The sequence below is a fragment of the Ixodes scapularis genome, unplaced genomic scaffold (assembly GCF_016920785.2).
Source record: "Ixodes scapularis isolate PalLabHiFi unplaced genomic scaffold, ASM1692078v2 PGA_scaffold8__174_contigs__length_109621045, whole genome shotgun sequence".
Classification (NCBI taxonomy): Eukaryota; Metazoa; Arthropoda; class Arachnida; order Ixodida; family Ixodidae; genus Ixodes; species Ixodes scapularis.
Window position 1 is genome coordinate 86,226,694 of NW_024609883.1, and position 13,684 is coordinate 86,240,377.

Below are 13,684 nucleotides of genomic sequence, written 5' to 3' on the forward strand. Positions count from 1 at the left end.
TTTTTATTGCGTTAACATGCACTTTAGAGATGTTAACTTTTAGCATGCAGGAAATCGTGAAATTGTAGAATCGACCTATTTGACAAATATATATATATATATATATATATATATATATATATATATATATATATATATATATATATATATATATATATATATATATATATATATACAACACGGGCACTTCACACCATCGTACGTGATCTCCGAGGAGGATATAAATGAATTTGTGCAGATGAATGAACCGTACTTAATCCAACGAATTAAAGAATCCAAGTTTTCAGGAACCCACCGAAAGCCAAAAAACGGCGGAGCCAGGATGTGCACTCTGGGCCTCCCAATGTCCGGTCGGGTGTGCTAACCACTACACCACTCCACCTTGGCTTCCTGGCGTTTCCTACCTGTCTTATTAATGCACAAGAAACGAAATGTATCTAATCGGAGGTGTTCTGGAAACACCCGCCGCCGCGTGGAACGCGGTACGACGCTTAGTGTCACGTGGTACGTGCTCGTTTGTGCTCCAGAAATCCTCCCACTGTTTGTCTCGCCCCGTGTACATGAAGTAGTATTCTTTGTTTATGAGCTTTAGAGACACGGTATCATCATCATCTGCGAGAATCAAGAGCCACGTTATTGAATATACAACACGGGCTCTTATATCCTCCTCGAAGGATATAAATGAATTTATATCCTCCTCGGAGACCACGTACGATGGTGTGAAGAGCCCGTGTTGTATATTCAATAACGTGGCTCTTGATTCTCGCAGATGATGATGATACCGTGTCTCTAAAGCTCATAAACAAAGAATACTACTACATGTACACGGGGCGAGACAAACAGTGGGAGGATTTCTGGAGCACAAACGAGCACGTACCACGCGACACTAAGCGTCGTACCGCGTTCCACGCGGCGGCGGGTGTTTCCAGAACACCTCCGATTGGATACATTTCGTTTCTTGTGCATTAATAAGACAGGTAGGAAACGCCAGAAAGCCAAGGTGGAGTGGTGTAGTGGTTAGCACACCCGACCGGACATTGGGAGGCCCAGCCTCCCAATGTCCGGTCGGGTGTGCACAAGAAACGAATACATACATACATACATACATACATACATACATACATACATACATATGTATGTATGTATGTATGTATAACGGCGTCGCAAATATCGCGAATTGAAAAATTTGCGAAATTTATAAGGGCACGCGAAAATTTCGGTTCATAAGATTTTCAACGCAGGCGTCTGGACTTCGCGAAATTCAATGGCCGCGATTATTTCCTCTTTGACCAATTTGCGAAAAATAAGGGCCGCGAAATTAAAGGGTTCTACAGTATATAACGGCGAAGTCTGACTTGTCGGGGGTTCGAAAATCCCCAAACGAGTTTGTGACAGTTTTGGGAGGTTTTACGGCCCGAAAAAAAGTCACCTCGAGTTAGAACTTTAGAAGCAGAATACACACACCCACGAACTTCGCGGGACAAAAATGAGAAAGCGGTCGTTTTTTTTTTTGGTCAATGATCTAACCAATTATTTCAAGATCTTTCGTGATGTTAAATAACTTTTACCAATTTTCCAAGAAGACAGTGGGCATGCCATTAAAACCTTAGTAAAACTACAAAAAAATAATGTGCGTCAATTGTTTGTCAAGTTGAACATACAACACGGCGAAGTGGTAAACGTTTTCGTTAGAGTAAAAAAAAAAGAAAAAAAAAACAGGTGGAAACAAGGACGGATTTGTTGTCTATTAATTTTCTCCCTATTGTTTTTCTATGCTAATTTTTTTATTGAAAATATTTTGCACATAAGGTTTTTTTTTGTATCTCTTTTTATCTCGAAATAATCTTCGCGCCCTAAGCGTCCTACAAAACCCAAAATTAAGATTGCACGCGGTTTGTTTCTGTTACAAATCCGATAAAAGGCATCGCGATCCACCAGAATTGTTTTTTAGATATCTCATGAAAAAAATGGCGCGAGTCGCGATGTTTGGTTGCATTTTAGTTAGGAATAAAGTCCAGAGATATCCATCATTATGGATTTCTGGAAACTAAGTCCCTTGTATTTGAGCGCGACGTCACCTTAGAGAGAAGTGCGTTCCAAGACTTTTGTTTTTTGCTTTACCCTGACCGCCTTCCTCAATTTCTGCGTTCATATATATATATATATATATATATTAACTACAGACAGTAGCGGTGTTTACACAACCGTAATGCTATCGGCATTTACGTAATGTAAAAACAGTCAAGAAATGCTGCCGCCCCCTTTCGTCTTCTCGTCGCATTATCGATCTTACTTTATGTGATTGCTGTTCACCGATTAAAAACTATTTACTGACGATTCGATGACCTTCTGATTAATTATACGATTAAAGCTTTCCATAACCTTGTCGAGCAACAATGGCTGCCGCCATATTTTGGGAATCGCTCCTATGCGAACTGTGTGATTAGACCCCGAGTCCGCGCCGAGCGCTGACGAAGCACTCGTGTCCGCTACATATTCAGAGTGCAGATGATGGCCTCAATTAAATAAAGCAACAGCTAATAAATGACACGCGCGCAAAAAGAAGAGAAAAAAAGTTTTGAACGGAACGACCGGCCTACGAGGATGGGTTTCGCTCATGTTTTGTGCAGAGACACATAGATGGCGCCACGTGCTCCTCTCGTACCTTAAAGAGTCTCGATCTAAGAGAGGGGGCAACTCAAAACATGAAGGGCTCTTGCAATTTAATGGCGGACGCCTCCTACGCACATTGATCGGGTGCATGTGCGCATGCGAGCGCTGTCGCGCGGCGAGGAGGATAGAGTACAAAGAGGCAGAGAAAGGCGGGGAGGCTTTCAGACGATGAACGCTTTAGCCTTCCACTTTCACCTTGACCTTGCGTTGCAAACAGGGATCTAAAGCAACGTGACCCCGACCGCGCAGATGGGGAAAAATACTTTAGAATCTGGGCACACTATCCTCCTCACCCGCTTCCAACATTTATCTTTTTTTTTTTTTTTTAATTTTCTTTTTTTACGATTTCGCCGTACCGTACGAACTCGAAATTGGTTTCACAATAAGAGTCCTGCGGCCGAGCTACGTCGACAGCTATCGATTTGAGAGAATACAATCAAAATTACATCGTAAATTCGCCTTTCACGGTTTGTGACGGGCGGCTGGTTTCTGGATTAAAAAAAAATAAATAAGACCAATGTTTCGTTTGCTTCGTTGCAAACGAAAGTTCTAAGAAGTTCCTGAACAGAACATATTTGTTATAAAAGTAGTGTACACTTTAAGAAATCGGGAGCGTCTGCTTTCCCGCAAAGGCGCTTGGGATAGATAGCCAATCGCTACCGTCTGCGGAGGAAGCTCGACGAACGACGATGGAGAATATACGTTTAGACGTAGAAATATACGGCGAATTGCTAGGCAATAGTGTTGCATACGTGAAGTGTTCTAGCATCAAAAACGTTTTGCGATACTCTGAGTTGCCAGACGCCTCTGTTCACGGCGTTCTTCGTCAGGTAGTTTCATGCACACCACGTGTACTCTCGATAGTTGTTCCTCGAATGAAGCCATACTACCGCTAATCGGGCCGATAAACCTGGCAATCTTTCAGAGCCTTCTATGCTCGCGAGCTCCTGGTGTGCGCAGGTGGTCGAGCTCCTCCTCGCCTACCCCTCTGTTCACGTGACCTCCCCGTTAACCAATCAGCGTCGAGCACCTCCACTTCCCCTCTCCCACCCGCCAACCAATCAGTGTTGAGCGTCGCGGCCACGCTTTTATCTTGGCTTCACGAAATGTCGAAAACCCAGTCAAAGAACGTTCTATGCGTTAAAACGCAGTCTCCGCTGTGGCACCGAGCCACGATGTTTCACCATGAGCAGTGCCAGAGCATTGACTGTTTTCTAAAGTGGTTAAATCAATCATGCACGGAATGAAAAAAAAAAAGAGTGTAGGATTGCGGCTCGTTTACTGCGCGGGTTTACTCAGACGGCGAGCTTGTTGCACATAAACAAACCATTGAAATGCGATGTTGTCGGCGTCGGTATGAGTCCGCCTGACCTTTTTCGCATTCGAATTGTTCATTCTACAGCTTCCTGGCAACGTCTGACTACTTGAGCGGCCTCAGCAAAATTACCGAGGCTCGTTACACCGCAAAACGACGCGTGAATAATGCGACATGCAGCGATTGATTCCGCGTGGACGCCGCGGAATGTACGCTAAAGCCTGATTCGCATGATGAGATTTCGCTCACAATTTTAGTCGCGACGTCGCTCGCGCTACAAAAGCGTGAACCATAGCTGAGATGGTTGACGTCGATACTGAAAATCGCAAGCAGAATCGGACCAAGTAAATCAGGCATGACAAGTCAGTGATGGCCACTGGTAACAATGATCAACATCTCCTTGTATCTACTATTTACATCGAGCCTGCTTACCAACCTTCAAACTTAAGTCTTTTGAGGCCCGCCCTTACTTCTTATCGCAAGTACCGGGCCAACAATTGGTCTACGGGCCGATTTCGTCTAAAAGAGCAGACAAGCAGAAACTAGCAGAAACGTTTGAAAGAGCAGATGACAGTTCAATGACCTTCTTCCGGGTTTGGCGATTGCAAGGAGAGCTCGCTAATTGCGTAATAGGAGCAAGCATCTTCGCCTCCAGCCACACCCTTGGGCGCGGGCGAAGGATCCTGGACGAGCTGCTTTGTTGACCGGCTCCAAGGTCGTCTTCGGAGACAAAGACGACTCCATTAGAAGAGGATCAGGAGTGACCTACTTTCCGGCCCAGCTCACGAGATATGGTTTCCGAGTTTCAACGCAGCGGAAATGAGGACAGCTCAACGCTTTTTCCCGGTGGGAACATAAGAGGTTTTCCCCCAAACAAAAGGGACCGTCATGACAAGCTTACCCGCCTGTCGGGGCATGTCCGTTTGCGGAAACGAGCGCCCGTGACGTCAACGGGACGTGTGTGTGTGCGTGTTTGTGTGTTCGTGCGCTCAGGAAAGGAGGAGGCATGGCCTAACTGCGCGCGGACTTTTGTTACATCACGATTGGCGGCAACTTAGCTACCTTGGCGTAGGGAGCCTTCATGAGCGCACATGAAGGCACCCTACCCTGGCGAGGAGTGAGGGAGAAACGGACCCTATATAAGGCGGAGCGAGATGCTGCTGAAATGTTCTCTCTGATTTTCACGACTGTATCGCAACCATGTGATTAAACCGTTCATTACGTTACCAAGTCTCCCACCTCCACTGAACCCTTGGGTTCTTCAATTCGGGGAAATGAACGTCGTCGAGGGCCAGGAGGCCTCCGGACCAGGCTCAAACCCCGCCTCTAACAGCGGCCGCTTGAACTTGAAGACGCACTGAACGTAGTCCGCAGGTAGTTCGTACAACTTGACGGTTTTCCAGCGTTCGTGCTGGAACAAAACAAAATCTGATGACCACAAGTATCCGCGAATTCAACCCAAAGTGCTTCCCGCCCATGCAATCGCGGTCCGACGGCGTCTGGTTTTCCCTTTTCACGGCACATATCTACGTACTCGGACAAACGGAGCACATGAAAAGTGACCTTCAAACCTTTCTCGACTCTTTTGGTACAGCCGCAGTCGCGGCTTTTGACGAAAAGGCAGGTTTTTGTCTGGTTCCTTTCAAAACAACGCCGGAATACACGTCTCACATGGGGACTTCCGCCCACAGCCCCAGACCGGAAGTACATCCGACGCGCCACCACCACGCCGTGACGTAACAGAGATAAGCCATTTTTGTTAGACGCCGGTGCGCCCCCTTATAAGTCGCGAACGATATCAATAGTTCAGTTTTGGCAAAGAAGAGCCGTTCAAGCCGATACTAATCAACAAGCTTAAAAAAAAAAAAAAAGAAACATTCAGTGTGTAGATTTCGAGATAAGCTTTAGGCATCGCCGCAGGCATATTGATCGTTTCAGACGACTTCCCAAAGTTGCAATAATGCGCCATAAAAAACAAAAAGAAGTTTTTTTGCACTCCTAGAGGATTACAACGAAAGGTCGAGCAAGCGGACGTTTCATTAAGAGGCTCACTGAGGTTTCGTTTAGTTATCGTGGGCTTATACCTCACTTCCGTTTGCTTACGGTACAGATCATGCTAAGTAGCACTCGTGGCATTAATGATGTATCTTTGTTACACGTTTTTGGTCTCAACTAATATACTCCGTCTCATCTTGCGATGGACTAAAGCCCAATACTGCAGGCAGCCGGGTCCAATCACGAGCCTGTTAGAAACCACGTCGTATATTGCTCCGTCGTACGTATCAATGCGCCAAGACGCGTCATGCGAAAGCGAGGTTTTCGTCTGCTTCTCGAGCACTCGTGGCGCTCGATAACATTAGCTCCGTCTGCTTGCTACTACTGAAGACTGATGAAGGGATTAAATACCGTCTGGAAGCGATGTGGCGAAGAGAACCCGGGATCAGAACCAGTGGCCATTAAGAAATGAAGATGAGTCGGATATAGAGTTCTCGACACGGGAGCGTGTAGGTACGGTCCTCATGCGGAAGGGAGATGTGGGTACGGGCACGTTTCACGTACGCAAAGGTCGGGTTGGATCGGATTGTTATCGCTAAGGCGAAACGACTTTGTCAGTGTTGCGTGCACGCCGTCTAACTTCTCCAAACAGTTGACATGTTTACGAAATATGGCCAAGAAGGTTTATGAAACTAAATACCATGTACCTTTCCTTTACCAATATAAAATAGCACGCCATCATAACAAAGAACCAAATGCGTTAGATTCGTGCTCTCCGTACTCTGCGTATCGGAATTTCTCTCGCGCACTTTCGCAATGCGGATTCAAGCTTGTCTGAAGCAGTGATCCACCCGCCAGCCTTCGGGCTCTAGTCCATCGTAGTAGGGTGTGATGGAGTATAATGCTACTATTAAAAAAATTGCCACAAAATTATAACATAAAATCTTTCAGCTTTCCACTCTGGTGAAGACCAGCGTTGCTGCACCATGGTCGGAATAAAGTAATGGCCGGCCGCAAATCGGCAAGCCAGAGTGGAAAGGCTGGAGAGATTGCCGCGATCTGTAAGCGACGGCGGCAAGCAGACAACCGGCAAACACAACACTCTGGACAGCTACCGCCATCTATGAGCGACGGCGGCAACCAGAGCGTTGTGTCGACAATTGTTTGGTATCGGACACGATTCTGGGGAACCTAGCCCTTAACAACTCCGCTGTAAAACGTTACATCCTATTTAGTCTATAGCCTTAGAAAAGGTAATGCGTTATTTTACATCACACCTAGGTAACATGCCTGCTTAACGAGAATGATCATGTGTATTTCCAATGTCTATGTGGTTAGTTTCTAATTATTTTTGTTTGCCGAGGATGTAGGGCGAAACGAGCTTAGTAACTTCCTTTTATTATCATGATGTAGAGCTACCAACCTGTCAAAGGATGGCATGACGCAAATTGTGAACAGAACTTTATAAGCTCAATTCCCTAATAAAAAAAAAAACAACCTCAAGATTTTGCTTTAACGTAACAGATACTGGTGATATCTTCTCGACAGAGTGACTCGACCGATGCGGCGATTCTTCTAGAGGAGGCAAAAAACGCTTTGAGCTGTGCGCTGTCCTACTCGAACGTCAAGATTTACCAAATTCGAGGACTGATACAGGTAAGCAATGTTTGAGCTAACCGTAACTATACGACACGCACCGAAAGCTTTAGAAACACGTGATGTGGCTCACAGTGTCTATGCTTCTCGCTTCGTGATTCTTACTTCGGCGTTTTGATTGGCTAATGACGCAATCTGATTCGTTGCGGAGCGACAATATAAGATTCCCAGACCGAAGCCTCCTCTATACTCACAAAGCCTGACAGTTCGACGACGGAGGCCTAGATTGCCCGGTCGCAGATTTGGAGCGCGAGGATCTGGTAGCACGGAGCATCATAGAGCCAGTCTCGGGGAACCTGGACGTCAACGCACAGCTTTTGCTGCGGCGAGAAACCGAAACACACTTGTTCGCTAAGGAGCAGTGTGTTTCGGCGTCTCGCCGCTGCGGGGTGCCAGTCACCTGGCTCTCCTCTCATCCATTGTCTGCCGCTCCACCTCTTTTTATTTCGGCGGCCGCTTCTCGTGGCAATCTGCCAGGCCCAGACTCACCGCGCTCTGCGTTCCTTAAAAGAACCACGGAATACATTTTTGGCTGGGATAAACGTTTTAGATTGGGATTTTACAAATCGCATATTGTGTGGTGGGCCGAAAGAAAGAAGGTAGAAAGTCAAAAGCCTGCTTCTGGGTACGAAATTTTGAAAATATACGGAACTATATTTCGTTCCTCCTTTCCTTCGAAATCTGTCCGCCTTTTCGCGTATGTTGCATCCGCGGGGCCCAACGCACGTCAGCCGGGACCGGCTCACGCATTGAACACAAGCACTGCTTTACTCGGGCGTATGCGCTCGTGAATAATCAATCCGTCGACCAATATTTGGATCCGCGCTCGTGGCCACTCGCGAATGAAAAGTTTTATGGTGTGCATAGAAAACGCGGTGAAAGGTTGGAGTCATCGCATCTGGTGCCAAAGGAAGCTACGACCACGTGATTTCTCTTCTCTTTTGAGTTGAGGAGGAAGGCTGAGCAGGAAGAAGTTAAAAAAATTAGTTCATGGTTCCTTTGAATTTTCAGCGTCTAGGGACGAGTAAAAATTTTACAGTGCGCAACGAAACGAAATGGACCAACGGAGAGCGTGGCCTCCACAGAGCCGTATATACACTCCGTGCGGGAACTAAAGGGGGCGCTTTGAAAAACGCGCGCAGCGCCGCTAGCGGAGGAGCTGGCGTTCGACTGTGAGGCGCGTTCAGCAGCCTGCGGCGCCTTTTCGCATGCCAAGCTGTGGCGGCGGAAGCGCGCACGGACGAAACTTTTGCTTTTTGAGCCGATAAGTTGAGGGTGACGTTGCATGAGTACTGGGGTAGACCTAAAAAGGGCTTCTAGCTGTTCTCCACTTCTTATAAATTGAGTTTGAGTCGTTATTAGGGGTAATTTCTCTAGTTGCGGCCGAAAAAAGGAGTTGGAGCAATTTTCCGAAAAACAAGGCGGCCGCCACCTCGATTGCTCTGGGTGGGAAATTTATTTCGCTCGTCGCTGTAAACCTAGGACTGCTGGAACGATGATATTTGGAGGCGAGTGAGATGTTCACTAAGTTTGTGCACGAAGAGTGCCAAGTTTCTTTAAGACAACAGGTGTGAAAGTTAGGTTTCTAATGAATAAAGAAATAAAGCTGTACGGGATATCCAATATTCGACCCAAAATGTTGTGTTATAGCGGGCTGTGTAAAGCGCAGATTTGGGCACACAGGTGCTTGGTCTTGAAAGTAACATGACACAGCACTTATTATACAAAAAAAAAAAGGTGCATAGGGAAGTTAGGTGAAAATTTGGTTTGGGCGGCGTAACTCAATGGGAACCGGTTTTGACCATGAAGAGGCTGTCAAGAGAATATCACTGGTCGGGGGAGGTGGAGACTTTAGAGGTAGGAAGGGACTAGGGTGGACTGTACTTCCAATTGAAACAACCTTACGAAAGGTGGTTCCAAAGCCGAGAAAACAAAGTTGTCGGCCAAAACACGGTTTTCCCGCCAAGGGCTTTTGCGGTCTGCTGTTGTGTAATAACCTGTTGTGCGAGGTGCTGATTTTCGGCGCACAGGTACTGTGACATGACCGTCACTTGGCACAACACTTATTATAACAAAAAGAGTTGGCATAGCGAAACCAGGTGGAAATTTAGTTTGGGCGGCGTAACTAAATAGGAACTGGCTTTGACCGTCAAAGGCTGTCAGATAATACCACTCATCGTGGGAGGTGCACACTTTACAGGTAGGAAGGGACCAGTGGACGGTAATTCCAGTTCGAACCACTTTGCAATAGGTGGCTCTAAAGCCGAGAAAAAAAATTGTTGTCTACAGAACTCGGGGTGTCAGCGTTCCACATCAAAAAGGAGGCTGATCAAGAAAGAAAGCACACCACATAAACTTCCACTCTAACGTCGATTCTCCAGTGGTTCCGAGTTTCATTGTTGTTTTCTTTAGATCTATATTTGTCACTTTTTTTACCGTTCGAATCTTTCTTCATGAAGTACAGATCGCGTGCCATGCTTGTTCGGAAATATCATCGACACGGACGATGGGGACGAAACTTCTCTGGAGGGCATTCCTCCAACCAAATTGGCACTGCATACCCGCGAGTGTGGGTTGGCGTTTCAGTTCGTCCCATCGGCGCTAACAGATGTAGGCGTTACTGGTACGAAAACAAACGCAGAGCGCAAAACGGCAGTGTAGCTAGAATATGTCAGCCGTGCCGACACAGTGGCAGACATGATCGGGAGACCAAATTTCTAGCGTCGTACGGCACGGCTCCATCGTTGTCCATTTTCCACAAAACATCGGCGAGGTGAAAAACTGTGAAACTTTGTCTCCACGAGATGCGACGCATAACTATTGAAGCACTTAATGACGCAGTACAGGCAGCAAGCACTTCATGCTGCTGCACCCAGCGCAACCGCACCACTCCGACTTCAATGCGTACCAACGTACGCGGCTTGGTTTCGGTTTCGTTTTCTCTGGGGTTCTCACTGCCTACCTTCGGTACCGGCCGCGCGGCGGCGTGCCAGTCGCGTCGCACGGAGTGTATAAGGAGAGTTCAATTGGCAAATCTATGATCTTGCCGCCGTAAAGGCCCCTCTCCAGTGAGCCAATCAGCCCGCGGCGCAGAGCAAGAGGCGTGAGCGCATGCGCGTGAACTCCCGGCTGCTCCCAGCTGAGCGGAAAGGGCCGCCATTTTCATTCATTGACCCGGCGGAATGCATGAGATCGACATCCAAATTTCGGCTTACTTCTATTTGGTAGGCTCTGGCAAGAAAATGATATGGTGTTATTCTTCGGTGACTTAAAAAGCTAAAGAATTAAGTTTTTCCGCGTTTGAACAAAAAATTTAATTCAGGCGAAAAAACGAAAAAAAAAAAAGAAGAAAAGGTCGAGGTACACCTAAGCATTCCTTATGAGTCGTGAATGCAAAAGCATGCAAGCCGCTCGTCCGCCCCCTTTCGTCTGCTGCGTACTTTTCGTCGCCGGTCGGCGCGTGTGCTCCCCTGGTGACCTTGGACGCTCCGCGCTAATGGACACGCAGCGCCTTGGGGTGAGCAGTCGTGGAAACTGACGAGCGCAGCGGCCAATGAGAGCCCCGTCGACGCGCGCCAGCCAATGGAACCGAAGGAAACTATCTGCCGTTTTCGCGCTTCATTCTGATGACATCAACTCGCTTCATGAGACAGTTAATGCTTTCGCATTAAAAAGCCCGAAGCAGAGGACGTGTAGCCTCAACAGTGCTCGGCGCCGGCAGTGTTGCGTAAAAATGGCGGTCGTTTCCTCTTTGCCCCCAGAAGGCACCGTGTAACCGAGCTGTCGGTTGCACGTCAAGAGATCCCCAGGTGGTCCAAATTAATCCTCAGTCCTCCGCTGGGGCGTGCCAGATGCCCGTCGTGTATTTGGCACGTAAAACCCCCCAAATTTTGTCCTCTTTGCCCCCCTATTTCTCTCTCGCCCCTTCGGCGCTCTCCTCACTTTCCTTCGCTTTTCTCTTCTCCGGCGCCTTCGTCGACACCCCCTCTGGCGAAACTCTCCCAAAATACGGCTCTGGGCCTCGAGTCCCTCTGGCGCCATCTGCCAGGAAAAGCGGTCTATCTGGTGTCGCGAGTGTCCCATGCGCACAGCTGAGCCAACCACTCAGCAGCTGTTCGTGCTCGGTGCGCAAACTCTGATAGCTGATCAATGCTGGCCATGAGTTTGCAACATGACAGTGTTCCCATTTTCTTTTCAGTAAGGTAAACATATTTATGTTTCCAAAGGTTAAAGTTGTCAAAAAGTGACCACCAATCGCAGTGATCTCACTGTTCGTAATAAGTAAACGCGTAGTGTCATTGCACGACTGCCCTTTTTGCACACTGAATAAATAAAATAAATTCACTTTTCGCTGTTTCCTTTGTTATATATTTGTGGTAATATTACTTCACATCTGGAAGGACAGATAAAAATGGCGAGTGTCACACGACGAATAAAAAAAGGGGTTATGCTTGAAATAGACCATTTGCTATATCACCCAAGCACCAAGAAGAATGCAGGGATTGGTGTTCCACGCGCCACACGCGCATGCTTTCCCCGTATAAAAGATTCGAAGTAAACAACCAAAATAAAGCGTTGACGAAGGCGCGTGCAAGATGCCATTTGTTTTAGATATTTGCTTTGGAAAAGCTACTACTGCTGAGGCCAGCACGTGCGGCGGGTGGAACACCAATCCCTGCATTCCCCTTGATGCTTGGATAGTATAGCAATAGGTCTATTCACGCTTTGTAGTAATCACCTATCGGGGTTTCGCCCCGTGCACGAACAGCCGCTGTCTGCTTGGATCAGTCATGACACCAGATCGCGCGGCTTCTCCCGGCAGATGTCGCAGCAGGTCCGCGAGGCCACGCGCTCCGCTGGTCCATTTCGTTTCGTTGAGCTCTGCACTGTACATGCCTCTCTCGTATCGCTGTGCGAATTTAATTTATGTTTTCGTGCTTCTAAAGTTCGTAAACTTACGCCTTTGGCTGAATAAGTTATTATGCTCTTAATAATGGGACTCAATAGACCGATCTCACCAGTTAGTTACGTTACACCACCGCTGCCGACATGGATTATTTCCTTATTCAGGAATAAAGAAGTAACCCTTGTCGGGCGTGCCGTCTCGAGCACTTGCTCCTTTCCCCTGGTAACAACAGTTATTACGGCGTCACGCACGCGTGGAACGCTTATATTCCGCTCCCGGTTGAGGTCCACCAACGGCCATCTTGAAGAAGCTTAAAACTTGAAGCCTAGATGGCGACACCGATCCGTGTGGCCGAGAAGCTGTGGCATGGCTCGTGGCTCCGATGTTCCGCCTGTAGGAGGTATTCACTGGGTGCCATATTTGTGGGTGCTGTTTAGCGCGCATGCTCAGAACGAGCTCACGTTAATAGCCTGCTAAGACTGGCAACCTTGATGGTGCTAAATGCGCGCTCCAAAAGGACTGCGGAAGCTCGCCGTCAGCACGCGCTCAGCAGCAGCGGACACGGATATGGCCGCCAGTGAATACTCCCTATAGACGCTTTACACACGCGCCAAATTACAGCCGCCATGGCTGACCTTCTCTTGTCTTACCGAGATGCCGAGCAACTGAAACGGTAGTTGACGACCCTCTACAAAGGCCGATGTTTTAGAAAAGGACACAGTTGAATCTAATGTGGCAATAACCTGGCCTGCTATGCGAAAGATGAAGTGAAATAAACGAAATACGAGGAAACAAAACTCAAGGTCAGTTATGGCGGCGTCCATTCACAGCTGCTGCAAAGCGTCTATACTCTGTTTCACTTTGTGTTGTACCGCAGAGAAGGCTACAAGCGCGAGCTTCCTGCTCTAGGGCACATCTCGGCGGCACAAGCTCTCATGCACCAAGGGCAGCTGTCAAAGCTATGAGCTCGCGCTTCTAGCCTTCGCGCTTGCACTCGCCCGCGCCACGCGGTGCCAGCGCTGCCCACTTTGTTCAGCTACTAAGCAAAACAAGTTAGCCCAGCCAGCTCATCTGTCGGAGAATGACAAGCATGGTAGTTTCTGATATGGGCATCTAGTACGCGGTGCAGTAATTTCTAC